Source organism: Callionymus lyra, chromosome 8, assembly GCF_982586985.1.
Source record: "Callionymus lyra chromosome 8, fCalLyr1.hap1.1, whole genome shotgun sequence".
NCBI lineage: Eukaryota > Metazoa > Chordata > Actinopteri > Syngnathiformes > Callionymidae > Callionymus > Callionymus lyra.
In genome coordinates, this window is record NC_141825.1 from 12,940,818 (window position 1) to 12,962,873 (window position 22,056).

Sequence of the window (22,056 nt, forward strand, 5' to 3'; positions counted from 1 at the left end):
TTTCCAGATACTGACTTGAGTGCCAGTGTTCAGCCAGTGATGTATTTCAAGAGCAGCAGAATGGTTTCTCTCTTAAACGGCCTTGACAACAGCGCTGGAGAAAAATGCCAGATTGGGTCGCTGGGACCTTGCCTCTGAATTTTGGGGTATGTGGCTTAGTGTCTGGTCAGACTCTTTTACACCCGTGGTGAGGCTCTGGGCCCTTTTACTGTCCAAGTAGCCACAAATCCTGTGTGCAGGCCATCGCATTGTTCTCGGGTGGTTTTGCAGGAACTTGGTCGTCACACTGAGGATTTGACAGCAGGATTTTTGCTTGGCTGCTGCTTCGTACATGTGTTTAATCCTCAGCCTGAGTGCAGGAACAGCTAATGCTCTGAGGCAACTTGTTTCTTTTTTTTTATTCATCGATTCAACTTTGTCCAACAGTGATGCTGTGTAGATGTAATCTGTTACAATAACAGTACATCAAACTGGTTAGTTAAAAGCAGTATGAAGAGAAGTAAGAAGGGAGTATTAAACTAACCCTTTATGGACCCTTTTTGTCATTTCTTTCCATTTTACTTACATTCTCATGGCAGAAAAACAGGGGGGGGGGGGTCACATGACCACCAAATTATATAGTTTTATAGACAGTGTTTTCATATGACTGAAGCCCTCCGATTACGCATGTTTCCATTAATACAACGCAAGAAATTGGCTCAACAACATTTTTCTGGTTATGTAAAATGCACATGCTGTATTGGGGAATGGCGCATCAGAGATGTTACGCCATTGCAGTTCTATGACACGCCAGGTCAGTAAAAACAACATTTTTGACCGTGAATATTGCCGATTTAGGTGATGCATTTTGTCTTTTTGTAAGTGCAGTAACGGACCTTGCTATTGAGGCAGTTAAACCTGGTCAAATTCCTGAGTGACACGTGTGCACACACAAAATTCTCGATCCAGGCTTATAGGAGGGGTGTATCCTTCCTATCAGGCATAGTTGGTTATCATAGAACTCATAGTTTTTTCAGATAATCTATGAATGGCAGTTCATGGAAAACTATCACTTAAGTGTCATTACACTTTGTAACAGTTACAGCAAATCAAATTTAAAAATGCAGTGAAGTCAGTTTGTGGTGCGAGTTAAATGTTAATGTCGCATAAGCACTTACATACCAGACCAAGAGCAACCTACTGAAATGAATCGTAGAAACATTATTGTGATTGTTTGTCAAATGTTTGTGGAGAACCTCTGTTTTTAAGCAGGACCACTTTGAATATCATGTGTTTGACTTTTGTTTCCAATAGAAAGTGAAGACAGACTTTTCTTAAAAAAGATAAATTGGATAAAAATGCCTGAAGAAGGAATGTTTTCTTTATTGTTTTCTGCGTTCATACTGACAGAATATTGACTTCTCATGGGCCATTGTGGACAGTTAATGGATGCCACAAAAGTGTGTTGACAACAAAAGTCTTTAATCCGTCCAATCATGCATGTTCTGCTTGATTCAAGAGGTAATTATTGTGTCTGTCCTTGAGTTTGAGTTCGAGCGGTAATGGGAAATCAACTGACAGAAAACTGTATACGCCCGTCGGTTGTGCTGGAAAAGAGCAGGCATAATATTATCTTAACCACCTCACAACCGGTCCTAATCCGCTGTCAACAAAGGATTCCAGTATCTTCTGAGAAACGAAATCAAGTATAAACAATATAATTCCGGGGGCCAATGGTATCAAACTTTTTATATGTGATTCATAGGAATATATTTAGCTTATCTTAAGCTAGTTGTTTTTTTTCTGAGGCATTTTTTCGCATTCAAAAATGGATCTGGTTGACACCAGTGAAAGTTAACCTTTTTCACTTTTTAAAAAATCAAAACACGAGTCAACATATTTTGGTCCCATAAACTTTTGTAGGGACAAAGTCGACTAATCTGATGATTGACATGTGTCATCATGTCTCCTTCAGTTCAATGCCTTTTTTTTTTTAAGTTTTCCAGTCAATGCTCAGCAAACCTGAGACAAAGTCAATCTCCTTTTCTCCCCCGGACGGATTATAAAAAAAGTTGTCTCTTTGTCTGGTTACCCGGCTGACGTAGCCTGATGTTTCATTGACTGATGACTTCGGTGGTAGACTTCAAACGTTCTCTCTTGTTTCTCACAGTGAAGTGCGCGGCTGAAGGCAGGATTGATGTCGGTGGTGCGGTGCAGTAATTGAACGTTCTAGCCGGTGAGTGAGGCAACCAAAGAACGGGGCCAGTAAAAGTCAGCAAATGTCAGCACATTCAAATCAGTCCCTGGCCCCCCCAACCCATGACCCTGGCACAGTCGGACCCTGCAGCCTGAGACACTTGAGTGATGGTCTCCCCTCTGAGCGTCACTCTCTGGTTACACGGTCAGGTTTTTGCACACCGTGATGGTTTAGTAAAGCTTGTTTTTTGAGCTTTTTCTTTTTGAGTTTTATGCTCTCCCGTTGCCTCTCTAGTGCAAAAGCATTAAGAGGTGATTTTGTGGAGTGTGTACGGTTGTATTCCCACTTTAAAGTCAACTCGGAACTTTCACTTTTAAAAGGTTTAGAAAATGTTTGGCGGCCGATACAACACATGTTTTCATTTGTTAACTGCAGGATAAATTATGACATTTTATACTTTCATGTAGGACAAATATTATGAACCACACACACACACACACACAAGACTCCGACACTTACATTTGTTTCTTGTTTCGTGGAGCAAAAAAAGTGAATCTTAGATCGACAGCCTTTGTGTCTCTTCTCCTAACGTAAAGCATGTGTCACTCTGTGTGACATTAACACACCAGCGTGTGTCAGAAAGTTCTTTATTGTGGCTTTTTTTTTCACATACACAAGTGATCTATGTGTCCGTTTGTTGTGTGATGTGTGAAAGTTGTGTCACACTGAGACCATGACGAGCTCCCAATGTCATGAAAGATGACGTCCCACATCCGTTGAAGGGCGTCTCGACCCATGTGTGTGACAGAACTTGAGCAGAGAATTAGATTTAAATATGTGTGCGGTTAAGAGGGGCCAACTCGACTTCAGGAAATAATTCTTTAAGGCATAGTAAATGTTTAACTTTGGGGTTCTAGAGTGAAAGGTTTAAAAGCTTACAAATGTGTCGTGGACGAAGTAAGGGCTGAACTATTTACTAATGAGATTGAAGTCCTGAAGATTCTGGACTTTCTGGATTCATTTGTGGCAAATCTATGATGGTGGTCTTTCGGATAAGCAGGAGAGTGAGAGCTTGGATGACCCAGTTATATTTGGTTTTGGATGATACGTGATATGGATTATGTTGAAACGCTGATGATTCCAGATCGAAACCAGTCCTCCGTACCGTAAAACCAATGAAGATGTTGGTGCAATATTCCGGTTTTGTTTTCCTTGATTCATTCTTACATTCGTTCTACTCCGTTCACTCACATGGTAACGATGTTCAAATGATGATTAAAAGGCGTCTGGGACTGGTGTTGTGAGCAGACAAATGTTGAGCGCGCAGCAGTGAAGTTGAGCGCGTCTATGACAGCTAGAACGCGTGTGTATGATATGTTGAACTCACACATATGACTGGTTAAGCGCGCAGCAAAAAAAGGTTTGAGTGTTCAACAACCAAGACACACTCGCTCAAACCAGTGGCCATAATCTTACTCCATAGGCGTCCATCCCACCAGGTGATGACGCAATGACGTAATCCTGCCTGCGCCGTGTCGGTTCAGTCGGCGCAGAGTCATGAAAGTGTTTGTAAACAAGTCACACACCAGGTAATATTCATATATAAGGCACTTCGGATTATAAGGCGCACTGTCGTTTATTGAGAAGGCTTTTAAGTGTGCCTTACAGTGCGGAAAATACAGTACTAAAAAATGACTTTATTACAATAACTTGCATCTCTCTCGCAACGCATCAAGACACGCTGGAAATTTAGCCCCAAAAGTATAACTCTGGAATATGGAAGTAGTGTCTGTGATGTGTTTGTATATTGAAAATACAGATTGTCTGTGATGCAAGAGGCATAGTTCAGAGCAAGCTGAATTATCATTGGCCGATGAAAATCCACATATTTAGTTCCAGCTCTGTTAGCAACTGATTCCCTTCTATTAATAAATGTATTACAATATTCAGTAAAACCAATCAATGGAAAAAAATGAAAAGGCAAATGTCAGAAAATACATTCAGTGTGTGCTTAAAATTAGTGTTTAATAAGTACATTTGAGTTATTATTATTATTAAATCTTTTGTGTTGATTCTTTAAGGACTGTTCAAGCACAGGAGCCATTTTAAAAGTTCCAGTTCGGCACCGGTGTTGATTAAAAATGAGAAGAATGAGGTTGACGAGATTATAGATAATGTAATGAATTATAGATCTAAATGAAATCAGAGACTGCGGGTCGATTTTTTTTCAGTGGAGAAAAAGTGCATTTTTCGAAGGTGGTGAGGATTTACAGCTTCAAGCAGATGAATGACAAACGACCCCCTTTCGCAAAATTGCCTAATGCTGGAACCAGAAGTTGACCTCGGAGTCAGGTCAGCAAAAGGTCAAATGGGAAGATGCTGTAACCTGCGTAATTTATCTTTATGCTTGTTGCTGCATAATTCTGGAAGTTGACCTTCTTGACCCTCGCTTTTTATCTTTTGAACCACGTTGTGTTGTTCCAACAGGCTTGAAGTATTCACCTGCGAGAAGGACAGACTTTTGCTTTCAACTCTCAGAGCTGCTTTAATGAAGAAAATTGCATTTTAAAGCCTCCAGAACTGTTTAAGCTCTATTACTTAACATCCCTGGAGAGACGTTTTGTTCACAGAGGTCACATTTCAGACCATATTGCTTCAGTAATGAAACGCACAAAAGAATGTTTAAAGCTCGATGAGCCCTGTGATGACAACACAGGAAGCTACTGTAGTTTTGTTTTTAATGAAGATGAATGAGTTGCAGGAGTGCGGTTCCTGATTTCAGTTATGTAATATAAGAAGTTGTTGTGGGTGAAGTGAAAAGATGCAGGAGTGTTGGCCTGAAGGCCAGGAAGCCCTGATTAGCTCAGTCCAGTACGAGTGGGAATGATTTAGTATCTCACAGAACCATTGGGGATTCTAGATTTGATTAAGAACTGTTTTATTAATAAGCATTTATAGTAATGATCTGCTTTGCAAGACTAAATGACAAATTTATTATGTATTCAGTTGCAAACATTAATCCATGCTTTGATGAACATTTTTGCAACTGTTAAATAAAAGTAGTATACCATACTACTAAAGTAACAAATATAAAAGTGCCTCTTTTCTTTCTTTTTTTTTAATATTACTCTCGAAAATGTTGCCTTTTAAATTCTGAGTGGATTCAAATAATACATTTAAATATAATTTGGTACATTGATTAATATCTTTCTAATATAATAATATAATATCATTTCTGTGCCTATGATGATGTTAATCCATCAATATTCCTTTCAATGCCAAAGCATTGCCTGAAAGTACAACATCCAATTTACTTAATTTAGCTTAAAGTGTACAATGTTTCTTGAGAATGTTTCTTTTTCATAATACGCCATACAATCGCCAAAAGTGGCGGCTGGTGAAAAATATTCTAGGTGGCGCTCTTTTCCAGGACATTTTTCCGGGCCTATCCTATATATTACATGTAGAAATCAACACTTTAATTATACTATTACATACGCCATACAGATTAAACTAAATTATTTAAAAAAAAACTAAAGGTAAGGTTTTAACAACCAGTTCTCTGAAGCAGTATATCAGAGATATAGAACCCGGACATGACGAATGCCGACACAAACCAAGATTATAATCAGAACAATTATCAATGAGAATACAGTTTATCAATGATAAGACTTTTACAAACTAAAATATAAAAAAGATCCAGCACTCCATTTCTGAAGTGTAATTGTGTTTTTATTGTAACGATAATATATTTGGTATAGGTGAGACTCTACCTAAACTGTAGAGATGCAAAGTTAAAAAATATATATATTATTGTTGGCATACATTATTTACAGATTTTTGCATTTATTTTCACTTTATTTTAGGGAAATGCAATATCATTGTTACGTGGGTTCTTTAAAACCAGGGTATTTTGTTTTTGGTACTTGTGCTAAAAAAGCCTTATTCATAAAAATAATTAGCAACACAATATCTTTACTATTTATTTTATTTTGTTAATTCCATCATTAAAGTTATATTTTATTATAATGCTATACTATATTTTATGTACAATTAAATAGATTCAGCACTTTCCATCAGTTTTACTTCAAATATTTTGCAATTACAAAGACCCTGATTCTTTAAGTGACATCAGACACAGCAGGTGACTTCATTCAGACCCTCGCAGGTGCCAAGGTCTTGAGTTCACTCAAATTTAGATGTACTTTTTTGGCTGTTTTTAGGAGTTAAGCTTAATTTTATGAACCTATAACACAAAATAGTTCAAATTAAGGTTGTTTTCTTTTCAAATATATTGGTAAGTGAAACTATATGTTTAACTTTACTAGATTAGCTATCTTAGCTAGCCGGTGATGACTGCAGTAATGAAGTTAAAACAACAATAACGTTTTTGAACAATTTAAGACATAAAAAATGTAATGTCTTTTAAATACATTTATAAATCAAAAGTAGTAAGTCTTGAGTATGATCAAATAAACTAGTTTTGTCCTGACATGGTTACACTTTCTTTCAATATCTTTATTTTCTATCCCTTCAGGGCATCTATCTTCGTCCCTTCTTTCGACAGCTCCCATTCATCTACCACGGTGTGTGTCTGTGTGTTCACCTGGCTTTATCGAACACAAAATCATTTTCTGCTTTTTATTAAATCTATTTCAAAGGTGGCCAATAATTCAAAGGGGTCAGTTGAAGCTGCTGCATCAGTGATCTGAAGCCCACTGACCGCCCGGCGACTGGTTGAACTTAAGATCTCCGAAAAAAAAAAAAGGCTCGAAATGGCATTAGCTGTGTCTAATCTAATTTGCAGTCATTTGTTGAAGTTAAACTGAGGGTGTGTGGAAAGAAAATATTTGAAGTGATAACATGCAGTCTCCTCTCTCTGCTCATTTTTCATCTCGTTTTCACCGGTGGCCAAGACCAACACACACACAGTCACACACACACACCCCAACACACACACACACTCGGAAAGAAATATTTCTGTTAAAGCCTTCTTTTCAAACATTCTGAACCAAACACATGTCGTAGGCAGATTTCTATGAATAGATTTTGAAAGTTGTATTAGCTACGAATAGAACTTGTGAAAATCTGTCATTATGTCGGTGAGATGAAAAGTCAGCATCGTCACACAATAACACCGCGAGTAGGTGATGAAATCTCTCGCTAGGAAGCAGAAGGTCACGCTTGTTATTTTGGGAAAAGATCAGTTCTGGTGCTGTTGAGCTCTCACTGATGTCTTTTATATGGTGCGGAGAGGTCCCCCTGGTTTTACAAGAGCCCCGAACACTGAGGCTGCAGCCGTCAGCTCAGGCCCTCCTGCCATGTGAGGACTCTGAAGGCCACACACGGCTGTTGAGCCCTTAGCTTAGCTTGAAGCGTCCTATTGTTTCACTTTCAACATAGACGTGGATATTTATTGTCGGTTCGTTGTACTGTTCAACATTTTCAACGTGATTCCACATTAACTTTACAATCCCTTTGACTTGAAAATTAAAAATACAACAAAGAAAATATTTTAGATTTAAGTATTTCCAACTGTTTGCCACGTGAAATTATAAATATTAGAAAATAATTTGATGCTGACATGGTGTTATAAAACAAATATTTGATGAAAACGGTTAATTATTTACAAAAAGGTAATTTTATCTGGAATTAAAACATAGGTCAACATGTTCAATGCTTTTTATAGTCAATAGTTTTATAGACAGTGTTGCAGTGCTGAGGTTGCAATATCCCTGGTTGGTTCCAAATGCATTGTAAAATTGAATGAAGTATTGTTTCTTTTTTAAATGGTGTCCTTGATATTTCACTGCGTCTTTGTTAGTTTAGTCATTTAAATTGTTTCACTAAATCTAAGTTTGAATAGCAAAAAGCGCAGAGATCACTGAGGAGAAAGATTTAGCTATAACATTAGCACCTGAAGAAGAGCCATTCACAATGTCACTACATCATCAACTGCCATATTTTCCGAAATCTGAAGCTGCTATTTAAGTATGTAAGTGGACCTAGAAAGAACTGTATACTAAACTAAAGAAGTGTTTCGCTTTTTACTTCATGTAGAGCAGGGGTGGGCAATTAAATTTCCTCTGGGGCCACATCATACACTGTGACTGTTGTGAGGGGCCGTCAATCCAAAGGAGAGGAGCGAAGAGCTAAAATATGACAGAAAAACTTTGAAAAAACAAAGCAAGTAAGAATAGTAAAGAAAGAAATATCAGCATAAAATAAACCTGACTATGGAAAAAATACTTTTATAAACCTTTCATGTAAAAGAAACTGATGGGAAATTAACTTTTTCTTCTAAATATGATGTCAATAATTTCGATGGGCAAGAAATCTTCATAAAACTAAAAACTAAAAAAATCAGAAACGAAAAAAATATCTATATATATTTAGAGTTAATACAATAATTAACACAATATCAAATTGTAAGCTGTCTGAAATCATGTCTATGTTCTTTGACTGAATACTGCACTATGCCCAGGTGTGACGTAGAGAGATCTTGAACTCAACATCTCTACACATCAATTTCCTACCAGTAGGTGTCGATAATGAGGACATTCATTTTTGTTATTTTTTAAATAGCAGCTTGGGTGTGGTTGACATACACGAGTTTGATTTGCAACTTTGGGGTAAACTGTCTATAGGTGTGAGTGTGTTTGTAAATGCTTGTCTGTCCTTGTGTGCCCTGCGGCAGACTGCACTTCCAACAATAAGGTTACTATGAAAGGTGCTCAGTGTTGTTGCCATTCTTGCTTCCCAGTGTTTCTTAAAAAGGAGAGACAATGTGAAAAACAGAACGAAATGATTCTAAATACTGCAAGAGGCTGTTATGTTATACAAATAGCACAACCGCCATTTCAACAAGCACCATGGCAACCACGTCTGAGCTTACCAAACCGTCAAACCAGCCTAAAAAAGAGCCTTTTTTCTGCCCACTCGACCAAACCACGGACTTAGTTTTGGATGTGGATTAATTTTTCTTTTTTTCTTTGCAATTCATTTTGAAAACACAAAATGTTCTTTCATTGAAAATAATTAAATCCAGCTGCTAAGGGAAAAAAAACATGTGAAAAAACCTACATAATTCAGACATTAATACATATAAAATCTTGGAATCTTGGAATCATCCAGAATATTCTCCTAATCCATCAACCTTATCTCTGTAGCGTACAAGAGCTTGCGGCGCTGGCAAAGATTTGAGATAAGTAAACCAGAGATGGATACGAATACAAAGTGGAAAAGGGAGATATCTTTCACCTGCCTGCCCTCCCAAATCCACAACACAGATAGCCACTGGCACCCTATCAATAGTCGAGTGATGAACTGATGCGGGTGACGTGGTACTGGCCGAAGAAAGATCCGAGGAGTTACGTTCCACAGCTGCTGTGTCGAGTCGAAAGCACTGATTTGCCGTTAGCCACTCGTCCGCCGGAATGTCATAATAAAACAGATTATTTTTCTCTAAGTCTCTGTGGTTTGACAGTGATCTTCTAAACAACACATGGTCCTCTTGGCTATACATAACATACCCATATGGGAGAAGCATATATTCTTTTTTTTAATTTGTCCCAGCCAACCAGGAAATGGGGGGATGAGGAGGGGGAAGTAGGTGACTGAGCTGCTCAGTGTTCCAAGAACACATACACGAGTGAAAGAATGAGCTCATACGATAGTATTTAAATGTATATTTAAAATGTCTTCTGGAGCACACGTGCTAACAATAAATGAACAATTTTCTGCTTTCGCTTGAGAGATTGTCATTTGTCATTTTGATTGATAAAACATGATTGTTCATCACTAGATGTAACATCAGCCTCTGCAACGTTCACTTCTCCTTCAATGACAGTGAAAAAAAAAAAAAAAGGTGAAGCCTGTTGCAACCTGAAAACATTGTGTGTGGAAAAAAAAGTCAGTGTAGTTTTATCTTTGCATGTTGGATATGACTCACAAGATAAACACAGGACTCTGTGAACAGAATGAATCATCTGCTTTAAGCGTAACTGGAAGTTGCAGGAAAAGAAAATAAAAAGTCAAACTCTCCGCTGCCAAGAATCAATCCGAGACTCTGCGAGAGAGTTTTTACTTGCCAGTGCGCTGCAGGGTTGATGTCCATAATTGGCCGGCTATCGATGAGCGTGACACTACTGATGATAACTTCAATAACCTGCGAGATGTATACCTGACCGCAGGGTCAGGAGGTTTGTGTTCAGTACCTGTCCCGGAATAACTTCGGAGAATTCTCAGTTATGGCCGTAATTGACTATAGCTGCTTGTTGGAACGGACTTAAAGCGATTCTATTGAAGTCGAGCGACGCCAGTGGACTACAGTGGTAGTGTTTAGCCAGACGGGAGACCATATTTCCCATGAGCACTCGCTAGACTCGCGCAAGTTGCCATGTCCCGGTTTGTAGCAGTTGTAAGAATTTCCTGTTTCCAGACTTCCATTGTCTGAATGAAGGATTGATACCGATGAGGTCATGAATCAGATTGTGGATAATGAAATATAATGTGACATCTTTGTAAATAACATAACTTTAACCTTTGTTTTTGTACCGTAATTCGCAATATGCAGCATGTTCACACCATCCACAAGAACTTTTACAGTGAAAATAAAAAATCACATGAAACACCTCAAGTCACGGTATATGAGTCATTCAACTAGTTTTAAGTTGATGTGTCATCACAAGCTTATATATATATATATATATATATATTTGAGTACAAAAAAACCACCTAGAGCTGCTTTAAAATCTTGGCAGAATCCACTGCACATGCTATAGAGCGACTGTCAAACTCGATCAAGCACAAATCCTATAGCAGTCGAGGTTAGGAGCCGAATTAAATGTGTATTTACCAAACTGTCCTTAACAGGAAGTATGAGCCTGATTGGGATATTGTCTTTTCAAACTTAGAAGCTCTTGATAACAGGACGTCAGTGTTTTTTCCTCCATCAAATTCCGTTATATTGCATTTTTTCTTCTCTTATTGGAAGTATCCTTGAAGTTATTGAGATCGATCGTCTCTGTTTCTAAGCTTATCTTAAACACTGGCATCTTTACACGTCACAACATAAATCCAAACAATGATGTCAGGCCAAAATATAATCTGCTAGTCTTGGCGGACCATATTTGGCCCCCGGGGGCCTTGAAACATGTGGTAGAAAAGCCAGACAAAGTTTAGAGCACGGCCAGTTTACTTGAAGCAGCCTCCTCTCTACCACTTACTAGTTACTTAACAAGTCAAAATCAAACTTTTTATTTATTTGGAATTTAATTGACCTGGGATATAAGAAAACATCTGAATGTACGTGTTTACCAAGTCACCTAGTTGGGATGTTTCAGTTGTAAAAAAAAATGAAATGAAACTTCACTTGACCTTGAAAGATTTTAGGTCACTTGGTAACAGACATGTTAACAAAAAGACGGAACTTTCACCTAAACAGAAAACTATTTCCAGTTTTTTTTATTTTTTTATCTTACGAGTCACAATGGATTTCAACGTTTTTCCTTTTCAAATTAGAACAGTTATGTAATGAGTTTTTCGTGGTTAGTGACTTGTACTGTTACCAGTGAATTGTTTATTTTAAAACACGTTTCAGCCACTCAGCTGTGTCTTCACAGCCAAACCAGGAAGTAAGAGAACAAACAGATGCTTGAAAAATTATCAGATTGACAAATATGGTCTTTTTATTAATGCAACTGTGGTATTGTTCATATAAATTGTGTGTAGGGGTATTAGAAAATACCGATACGGCGAAACATTGCGATATCCATCTCCACGATACTGTATCGATATTCGACAGCACTGTATTGATTATTTAAAAAAAAAGTTGTTTCGTTGTTTTTTTTTGTCTTGCAATCATGTGTTACCATGTATTCTACGGTTTATAGTTCAATATTGTGTGTGTAAATTATTTTTGATCCTTTACGATTAAGATACAAATATTCACACAATTGGTTCATTTTTTGGATTAAATGAAACTTCCGGCTTTTAAATGCAAACATTTAAATCGTGCAAGATCCCAGTGATGACTGAGGATGAGAAGATACAGTCTACTGTTACACATGTCTACACATTTTGGTTTAAAAACAAATGGCAGTAGTTACGACTTCGTCAAGAGGCATTTGGTCCGTAAAAATTGAAAAACCAAAAGAAAAAACTAGGACAATACTATGAATATATCCTTGTTCCTTCGGTATTGCAATATATTCTATTGCTCCTGTATCATGATATATATCGTTTCAATAGATTCTTAGCAATACACCCCCCTAATTAGTGTGTGGTACAAAGTGCCCTAAAATAATTTTGTTTACTACAAAAGAAGTGTTCTAAAAAGTTATGCTTGCATTGTGTCGAGACATCACATAGCAACAGCGAAACAAAGTTGAATGCGTGTGTGACTGAGATCGGATAAATGCTATTATAGTGAATAACGAATTCTTGAAAACACCTGTATCCAGATCAAACTACAGAGCACCCCTGAAATGTCAGATAAAAATGATGACCATCACATAACCTCCTTGGGGGAGGTAATAATAGCTCCTGGTCTGTATTATATCTGCTCACAAGTCGCCAGACTTTTAAGATTGTTGACACAAAAAAAAGTATATTTGGAGCGTTAGTTCAAGGTCAGAAGAATTGTCTTTGTACAGTTGCCATGAATACTTAATTTGAAGGTTTTATTATTTGTGTGTGAGCTGAAAAAGAGACTTAAACTTCATTTGGAAAGTCAACACTGGGCCACAGATGATTGTGTACTTAGCTGCCTTAAACATTCCATTCCAAACAGTGAATCACCCTCGAACTAAGCAATGGTTCATTATTTCCTTTTTCAAAACAAGATACTTGTGGCATTTTGTTATGTCCCAATGCTTAACCTTAGCGGAAAGCAAATGTTATTTTTTCACATTAGCTCTAACTCCATTCTAGGTTTTTGGCAGGAGGTTAATTCGAAGTAAATGTCATGTATCTTTTGCTGAGTGCGCTTAATGTCTTTACCAGAGTCGACAAAGCTATCAGCAGCAAGACTTTGTGTGTTTGGATTAAAGCACATGTTGACAACTTCTACTACTCGTGAGACACACCTGCGCTTTAGGATATCACTAAAGTTTTTGGCCAGATTATCTCCATATGTGTACACACACACTCGCACACTCGCAGACTCGCACAATAATTGCTTTGGTGCTCCGTTTGATTACAGCGAGTGCGGCAGAGTCGGTAGTTGTCGGTGTTTGTCGTCCGCTTTGAGTTGTGGGTGGGCTTGCCAGATTGTCGTGCTCGGCAGATGGTAATTTAGGTTTAAATGTGTGGTTAGTATCGGGGCAAGGATTTGAGCGAGGGTTCAGAATAGTTTGATCAAATTGGACTGAAAAGTCTCAGAAAACTTGACGTGTGGTAGCTCATGCCATTTTTACCTTGGTTTTTTTTTTTTGCTGGTCATGCTATTCTTATTTGCAGTTTTTATAAGAATGTCGGTTCCTATAAGTCAAACATATATATTTTATATATATATATATATATATATATATATTTTAACAGAATTTATGTGACTTTTATAGTCTTATCACAATAAACATATAATCATGTTTACCGCAGCTCAGAATAGGCTTAAAGGAAAGTTACCCAAAGTTTTCGTTTCTCGAGAAATGACATTCTAAGATACAGTGACCGCACCAAGATATACAAGCTTATCTTCCCATGCAAGCTGTTATACCGCGCTCACTGACTCCGAAAACCGGTTCTAGCTGGCTGCGTCCAGCAACAAGAGAACAAAATGTTTGTATCTAAGTTTGTAATGATCTGAGCTATCGAATAAAAAGGCAAGCACAGGAGAGGAGACCTTCAGTGGTTTGGGACGAGCCGTAAGAAGCGCCTTCTCTCATTGCTGTTAATAAATCTAGATTCTGACTTTGTTGTTATTCTAACACTTGTCTCTGTTCTCATTTCGATTGTCCGGGAGAAAATCCCTGACAGGGTCAAGGTGACCCAAAGGCCGCAAAACAAATGCGTTTGAGGTATCCCTTGTGTTGTCGCCGGGACAAGTTAATTTCAGGCCTTCGGGTCACCTTGACCCTTGAGATAATACAAGGATTAATAAAACTACATTTTAGAAAAGTTGACTAGACATTTTCCTGCACCAAAAATGCGAAACCTCAGTATTGTTGCTTTTGTTTGCCTTAACTGTGTTTGCTTGACATCTGGCAGGAGAATAACTAACAGCTCCAGCACTTGTATCTGTGCAAAGGTTGTAATTGGGTTGACAAAGCTAATGAATACAAGTCAGGAAATACAACAATAGTCACGCGGCCCTTCTCCACGTTTCCTTCCTGCATCAATTACATTGTATTTGTTATTACAGGTGCCTGACAACGTTTCACCAATTTGTATCAGGTACAGCATCGCTCTGCCATGTATTGTTGGGGTTTGAAGGGCGTGATATCTACGTATCCCACCCACCCATATGACAACAGTTTCATGATTTTACTCCTCGTATCTTTAACTTTATTGCTCCCTAAATCAGTGCCTCTGTGATCAATCATTTTACTACGATGAAAACAAATACATCTAAAAGTTTTGAAAAATGGTGTCGAGGGTTATTGAAATATTTGGTTGTCTGTGAGAATTGAGAATGTCAAGGGTCAGAGTCAACAGTGAGGATAGTCTTGCTACAGTTCACACAGTTCCTCCTCTGAAGATCAACAATATGGAATGATCTTAAGCCATGCAAAGAGTTCATGTGGATTTCATTGAGAGCCTGACAACATGACCAAGAGGTCCAGCTATTCAGGTTTCAGTGTAGAAATGAATATATTTATTTTTGTTTCATGAGTTTAAATCTATGAAATGGTTGCCAACCTGCGTTTGTATGGTAGTTTGAATCCTTATAGTTCTTGACACAGTTTTGACAGTTGGAGTCAAGTTTCTGCCTGAATAAGGATTCGACAAAATGAACCATTTCCAAAACAATGGAATGTTTAAAAGTAACATTCACTCTATATATTCAAAAAGAGCATAAAAATATCTTTAAGATCAACGACGTGTGCGTTTCCATCCAACCCTTCAGGCACGGCAAGGATTTTATTTTGGTTTATTTGTTATGAACTCTGAGTTAAGATCCACTTAATGAACAGTTTTTTTTACAACCCTTTTTCATTGATTATAATTTATTATTTTTAAATAGACCTGTGGTTCATATTGGATGACTTAATGAGTTGATAATTACAGTGAGGCGTTGATGGGTTTTCTTTAATGTTTTAGGAACGTGTAATTAAATGTAGCAAAAAAATAATCATCATTATCTCTCCGGGTTGTGCAAACAAGTCCTGGAATGTTACTGCAACCTGCTTTTACATTTAGCTCAATAGAATGTAACTGTTATTCCTATCAATATTTAAATGCCAAAAAAATATTTTTTAATTATTGACAGCCACATTACCCATGTAAGCCTGGTACATACAATTTATTTAGTAAGGGTTCTGAAGAAAAGGAAAAAAAAGCCGAAATCAATATAAAAGAAAAGACAAATACCTGTATATGAATGACAAATGTTGATATGCATTTAAATACCTATCCAACCCATTCACTAGACGCCCAATTTCGAACACAAAAACAAACACCTCTCTTGCCCAAAACAAAAGAATGTAATATGTATGTATACATGTTTTAAATGTCATCAAAAATGGATGTATTTTAATTTGTAAGGGGATCCTTTGACTCACTTGTTCCCCCAACTGATCAAGAAGTCTATATTTTTGAAGCATTTTTCTGCTTTTTATGAACAGTTTGTCTAATATAATATTAATATTAAAGAGACCGATGGACATGCTATTATATATACATGAATAATATTTAATGAAATCTCAAAATGGGTAAAAAAAAGAGGATATGGTCCGTCCTTTTCACCGGTTCTTATTCTATTGCTATTCTCGGAGGCTCTTGATTGCCCACAGAGAATGGTTTGATTGACAGCTAAGTGCAGCTCTGCTCAACATCACATGGATGCGGTGTGGTCTGCTGTACTTTCTATATGGATGTAGTATTCTCCCACTTCCTCCGCCTGCATCTGCAAGAGCCATTTAGCAACAAGGGGTAACTTTCCGCATGATTTTTCCTCTATCGAGACTTGTCTGTTGTGACCTGAATGAGAGATGGTGATTATGTCTAATTACGCTGCCGCTCGCTCACAGAAAAACTAGACTTTCCGTCCCACTAACTCGGATAACATGTTTAAAACTACATGGGTACATATTTATGGAAGCAGATATTGTCTTTGGCAGTAGATTACTATAATGTTTTTACTATGTCTCTCACTGTGTGTTTTCGTAGAGGGAATAACTCTTCATCCTCATGCGCCTTCCGAGATTCATCTGTTTTACTATTTGTCTGACAGACGCAAGATCTACTTTTTCTGGAGCGTATGGAGAACACAGCTGCTCGTGCTGCGACACAAACACAGGACACGCCTTTTTAATATGAAATCTCCATTTATTCAACCCTTTGGATTCACGCTGACATCTTCATGATCTTTGAGTCGCCGTCAAAAACCTGTCACGCTCATCTTGTGTTTGCGAAAGTCCGGTCTTGTTTCCGTTTTGGCTCTTCGTATTATGGGTGTTTCTGGACAACAGAAGGTCCTGCAGCCAGAGCATGATAAAAGGGTTAACACAAGTATTGCCAGAAGGCAGGAGTCAGACCTTATTTTTTTTGGTTTTGGTTTTGGTTGATGTTTCTGCTCATACTGCCTTCAGGCATGTTCAACCGGTGCCTGGAGGTGCATTATTTACCTTGATACTTGTTTGTACGACCAGGGGAAATGTCAATAGCACTTAAAAAGGTGTTGTAGACTTCCACATGGACATAACTCACACTTTAGCATCTCCTTCTGGAACTGTTTACCTACACGTCTGTTTTCACTTCACTGGATAAGCAAGAACACGCACCACAAGAGCATAGAACTGATTTAAAGATACACAGGGAGACTATATTGTATTTGAAGCTTCGACTTTGAAGGAAGTTATTTCTAGATTCTGGAAGATTATGGGAATAACATGCTCCATAAAACACAAAACTTACATTTACCAAAGTTAGATGGTATTATTCTGGATCTTCACACGGTGATATAACTTATAGTAATCTGCAGTAAAATAAAAAAAAATACTCACTGGACGGGGCTAGTAAAGTTCCTCGATTGTTCCCACCTGATGCTTCTTATTGGCCTCAAATTATCCCTCGATAAGACCATTTTTGTTTATTGACAATCTTTATTGTTCGTCTTTCCAAATTTGACCAAAATTGAAAATAAAATTCATTCCTACATTTGAAACAAAAGCCTATTGATTCTGTTTATTCTGCTGATATCAAAAAAATTGCGAACATTTTGTTTTATATTGAAAGGTAACTGGATGGTTGTATTTTGTTCTCCCCTGCTTGTGCTGCACTTGGCTGAATTTATGAGATTGTCCTCCAGGTACGAAGCTTTGTGTTTCCACTGTGGAAAAAAATGTTTTTGGTCATAAATGCGACTCTATTTTTCTTGTGTAGATTTATCACCTTTGACCATTTGGATCTTGTTCTTGGCTTCTTGCTAAGACTTGCTGTTGCCTGTTGTATTAGAAGGCGATATTTAATGGTAATAAGAGACTTGCCAATTTTAAGCGGAGTGAATGGGTTTTTCCATTCTTGTTTTGACTTGATGATATGGTGTAGATTGATTTAGTATCTGCCTGTTTTATGATTTCAAGGCCAAGATCTGGTTGTGAGCAAGAACACGTTTTTCACTTTTTCCAGTTCGATATATTTAGAAGGTTATGACTATTAAGAGTCTTATCGTTGTCATTATCTCTTTAACCCTTTTTCCAAGACCATGAGTCATGCCGTCAACCTTAATTGGTCGGATACATTCTCACCCTCATGTATCAGACAGTTGTGACTAAGCGGTGTCTGAAGTTAAAAACAGACAAAGCTCATGAGTCACACGAGTCTGGCATGAATTGATTTGATGAGTCTAACTCACAAAAGGCAAACAATTGATTCCATGTTTCCTCGAGAAGGGACTTCATGGAGGTACTTGAAGTGGTTTAGATGTTATCAGGTCTCTCTGAATTGAGCAAAGATTGAGTCGACATTTGGTGAATTAAAAGTTGAAGCGTCAAGCAGTTAATTTTATTGAATATTTCTAACATTTATTTGCACAATAGTTTTGGATTTATTGTGTCATACAGTATCTTGATTCTACGTCATCAAACTTGCCAAAAATGATCATGATCTCTTTTTATGAACTATGTGTTACTTTGCTAATGGGTTTGTCCCTCTCTGGGGTTTAGAATTACACCTTTGTAGTCGGTCATTCTATTTCTAGAACTGGACCTCAACCAGATCTTGATAATAATTCCAGCCTCAAACAATGGTGTTACGTACACACATGTAGTTTCAAGATTGAACTCATATTCAGCAGCTGATCCTGCAAATGAAGTTGGTACGTGTCAGTGTTATGTTTTTTCAAATATTTCAGAACCCACGTGGACCACAAGGCTCCTACTATTTTCAAACTTTTATCAGACTCCTTCCCTTCTGGATGGTTTGGTTTTATAGATGATTTATGAATTATTGAATCATAGCTACCCATAAGTCACTTTCTCTTTTGAGTCCCACTGATGCAAACTGAACCAACCCGGAGCTGTGCATCTTCTAAACAGAACCACTTAAACTACCAGATATTTGGGGAGTGGCCCTACTTTTCTTCTTGGTGTTTGATGAAGTCTACTGACTTATTCAAGAAAAAGACCTATTGCAGGATTTTTCATGTTTATATTTTCGGTATTGTCTTGGCCTTTTAAAGTTTTCAAATTTGTATGTATTTTTATCTGTGAATGTCGTTTAACCACTTTGTGACCCTGACATGCGAAAGGAGCTTTACAAATAAAAGTGGTGGGGTCAGTACACCAGACTGTTAAATGAGTTCTTTCCAATCACTTTCATGGTCATTTAATGTTCTTTATCTTCCCTTTTTTTATTTTGGCATGGCTACAGTAACTATTGTGGCCCTTGTGTGAATTGTGTTGGCTTTTTTTAACAGAACTACGACAAATACAACCTACATACAACTTGACCAACGTAACTTATTTTAGACAAGGACACGGTTAGTCCTACACACCAGTCTGCCCACTCTGCGTTGGCCCCCTCACCACCGGGGTCATCCAATCACTTAAATCATGACGGTGCCTAGAAGGAGCCATCTTCACTCACATCTGGCCTGACTTAAGCACTGCTTACGTGAAGATATGAACATCCTCGGCTCATGTCCTTCTGGCTCCTGACCTCTGTGGTTCGAGGCCGGGGTTTGACGGTCACTCTGGAGGATCTAAATCAAATCAGCTAATAACTGTGTAATGTTGATTCTTATTAGCGAGGTGTTTGTCTTTGACATCAATCAAATATTCCAACAGTAAAGTGTGACACTATATATACATGATCAGGAGAGGCCGAGGAAAAGTCAACTCACGCATCTAAAATAATAATATTTTCGTTCCCGTGGGCTGACTTGGGTCAGAAATCGAAGCTGTTCAAACAAAGTGTTCAAGAGTTCTCTGCAGAGTTAATGATAAAGTCTGCTCATTGTTACCAGCATAACACTCGCTTTCTTTCTCTGTGTGTCTCTGGCTTCCACTTCTGTGCGCTCAACATGACCTCCAGAGTCCCTTGGCCTCACTTTGACTGTTTGGATTTATTGTAGCGCTATTTGGCCTTCAGGACGCTGCCCACCACAGCAGGGTTTACCCCGACGAATTCATTGAGGAATGTTTGTCTTCGCACTTCAACATGGCGGGGTGCTCACCAAACATGAGGTTAAGGTTAAGGGGGTTGTGCGGACGAAGGCGACGCTCCCCAGTCAAGTGGGAAATCACTCTCATCAACCATTGTTGTTAAGTCCTACTTTTGTTTGTTTATTCTTGATCATTTTTTGGGTTTCAGCCCACACTGTATTGTGGGAGCTCTCGCTGCGAAGATGAAATGATTCGGAGCGATCCATATGGAACTTGTTGTATTTGATACAATATGTGGCGCAGATGTCGGGAGATCTCAACAAAAAAACGCTTTCATGTGTCTATATGAAGGTGGACTGTACATTTTTTTTTGGACCCTTTGTCGTCTAAGACAGTATAATAGATCTCATGCTAGTTTTTCACTTGTTTCTTGTTTCCTCTCTTTGTGCACTTGAACTACAACTGTCAGTCTCAAATCAAAATCCGGCATTGAAGCTCAGCTTTTATGTGGTTTCTTGCTTTTATTAGTGTCCCTTTCATATCGTTGATTGTGTGATTGCTCAACAGCGAGTATGTGATTTTAATAAAAAAAATAAGACAGAATTTTACAGCTGAAATGTCTTCTAGATTTGATGCTGTCCTTCATCTGGTGATTTTATCTCATCCAAATTAGTCAATGACTGGAGGAAATATTGTTGAGAAATCGCAATGAAATTGGTTTCATACTTGTGTGTGCACTAGGAAGCTGTGGCTCGGGAAATACAATACATTTTTCCGTGGAGGAACGACGGTTCCACTCCAAGACAGATAACGGGTCGTCTCCTCTTACGTTGTAAATTGAGTATAAAGGACCAGAGATTTTACATTCCTTTATTTACTAGTATTCAGGGACCGTCTCTGCGAAGACTCAACCAAGACCAAAGAATGTTGAGTACAAAGATAACGGAGCAATTTACTGGCAGATCTATTGCTTAAATCAAAACCATTGTTTTTAATTTTCGCTTTTAATTAGTTTTCTTGCCAAAGCGAGTTTTCTTCCAATTTCTGCACTTGTGATTGGAAGCGGCCCCTCTATCCCCATTTTATTTTAGATATTCATTTTACTAACTTTCCTTTGCAACATCAGTTTAAGATGAACGTTTATACCGCTCATCGGCTCATGTTTTTCCGTGGGTACGTGTTAGCCACGTGATGAAGTGAATTGTTTTTCTTATTATTATGTTAAAATGAAATGTAAAAAAGCTCCAGTACTGCCACATCAATCGAATGTGGGTCATATTATCACAGCAGACACAATCAGAAACACACATATGGCTTTTGATAAATAAGCAATGAAGTTTGCAGACTCACACAACAATATATGACTTGCAGTCCTGCAGACCTCTTTGTTCTTTCTCTTTTATTCTCATGCTCACGTTGAGGCCACATGTGCGACTGAGCTTTGAACTCCTGTCGGACCGACCATGTCTGTCTGGCCGGCGTGCATTAGCAAACACAGAACTGCTGGGTTGTCCTTTGCTTCTTTTCTTCTTTCAGCAAACAATACTGGGTGTTAAAAAGTATAAAATATTGATGAGGAAACATTCTTTTGTTGGCAGTGGTTTTCCAGCAGCTTATCAAAAATGCATCGCTTGAGTCCCTTTTGTCCTGCAGGATACCATCAATCCCCATCTGTCTGATGGACAAGAAGTGCAGTAGAAACATCCTGGCAACTCGCCCCCTTGATCATCTTCCACAGATGTCCGGTGCTGGGCTGGAATTTTTTTTTTTTGTTTTGCCTTTAAATCCACAATCCCGTTTCGGTCAATTCCCTTAGTCACAGTTGTTGTCTTTCAGATGTTTGAGGAAGAAAATAAAGTCTAATGAGATGTTTTAAAGCTTTTCAACTGCTGACAAAAGACGATTTAGAAAGTCGATTCATGATGTTTTCTGTGAGATTATTAATTATTTTCTTAGGGAGTAATTATATTTTGATGGACGGAACATTGAAGCGTTTGATTCAGAGAAACTAGATTTATTTTTTAGCTCCACCACGCAAACACTTCTGCGTTCTAATTTAAATAATAAAAGCTTACAGCCTTCAATTTTGTTGCACTTTTCTCAATTTTTGAACCG

General features: G+C 38.0%; 1 protein-coding gene across 1 annotated transcript in view; it reads left to right on the top strand.

The window, feature by feature from the left end:
- znf469 (zinc finger protein 469) overlaps positions 1–22,056 on the top strand; it is a 211,529-nt gene that overhangs the window by 97,437 nt on the left and 92,036 nt on the right. The window lies entirely within an intron of this gene.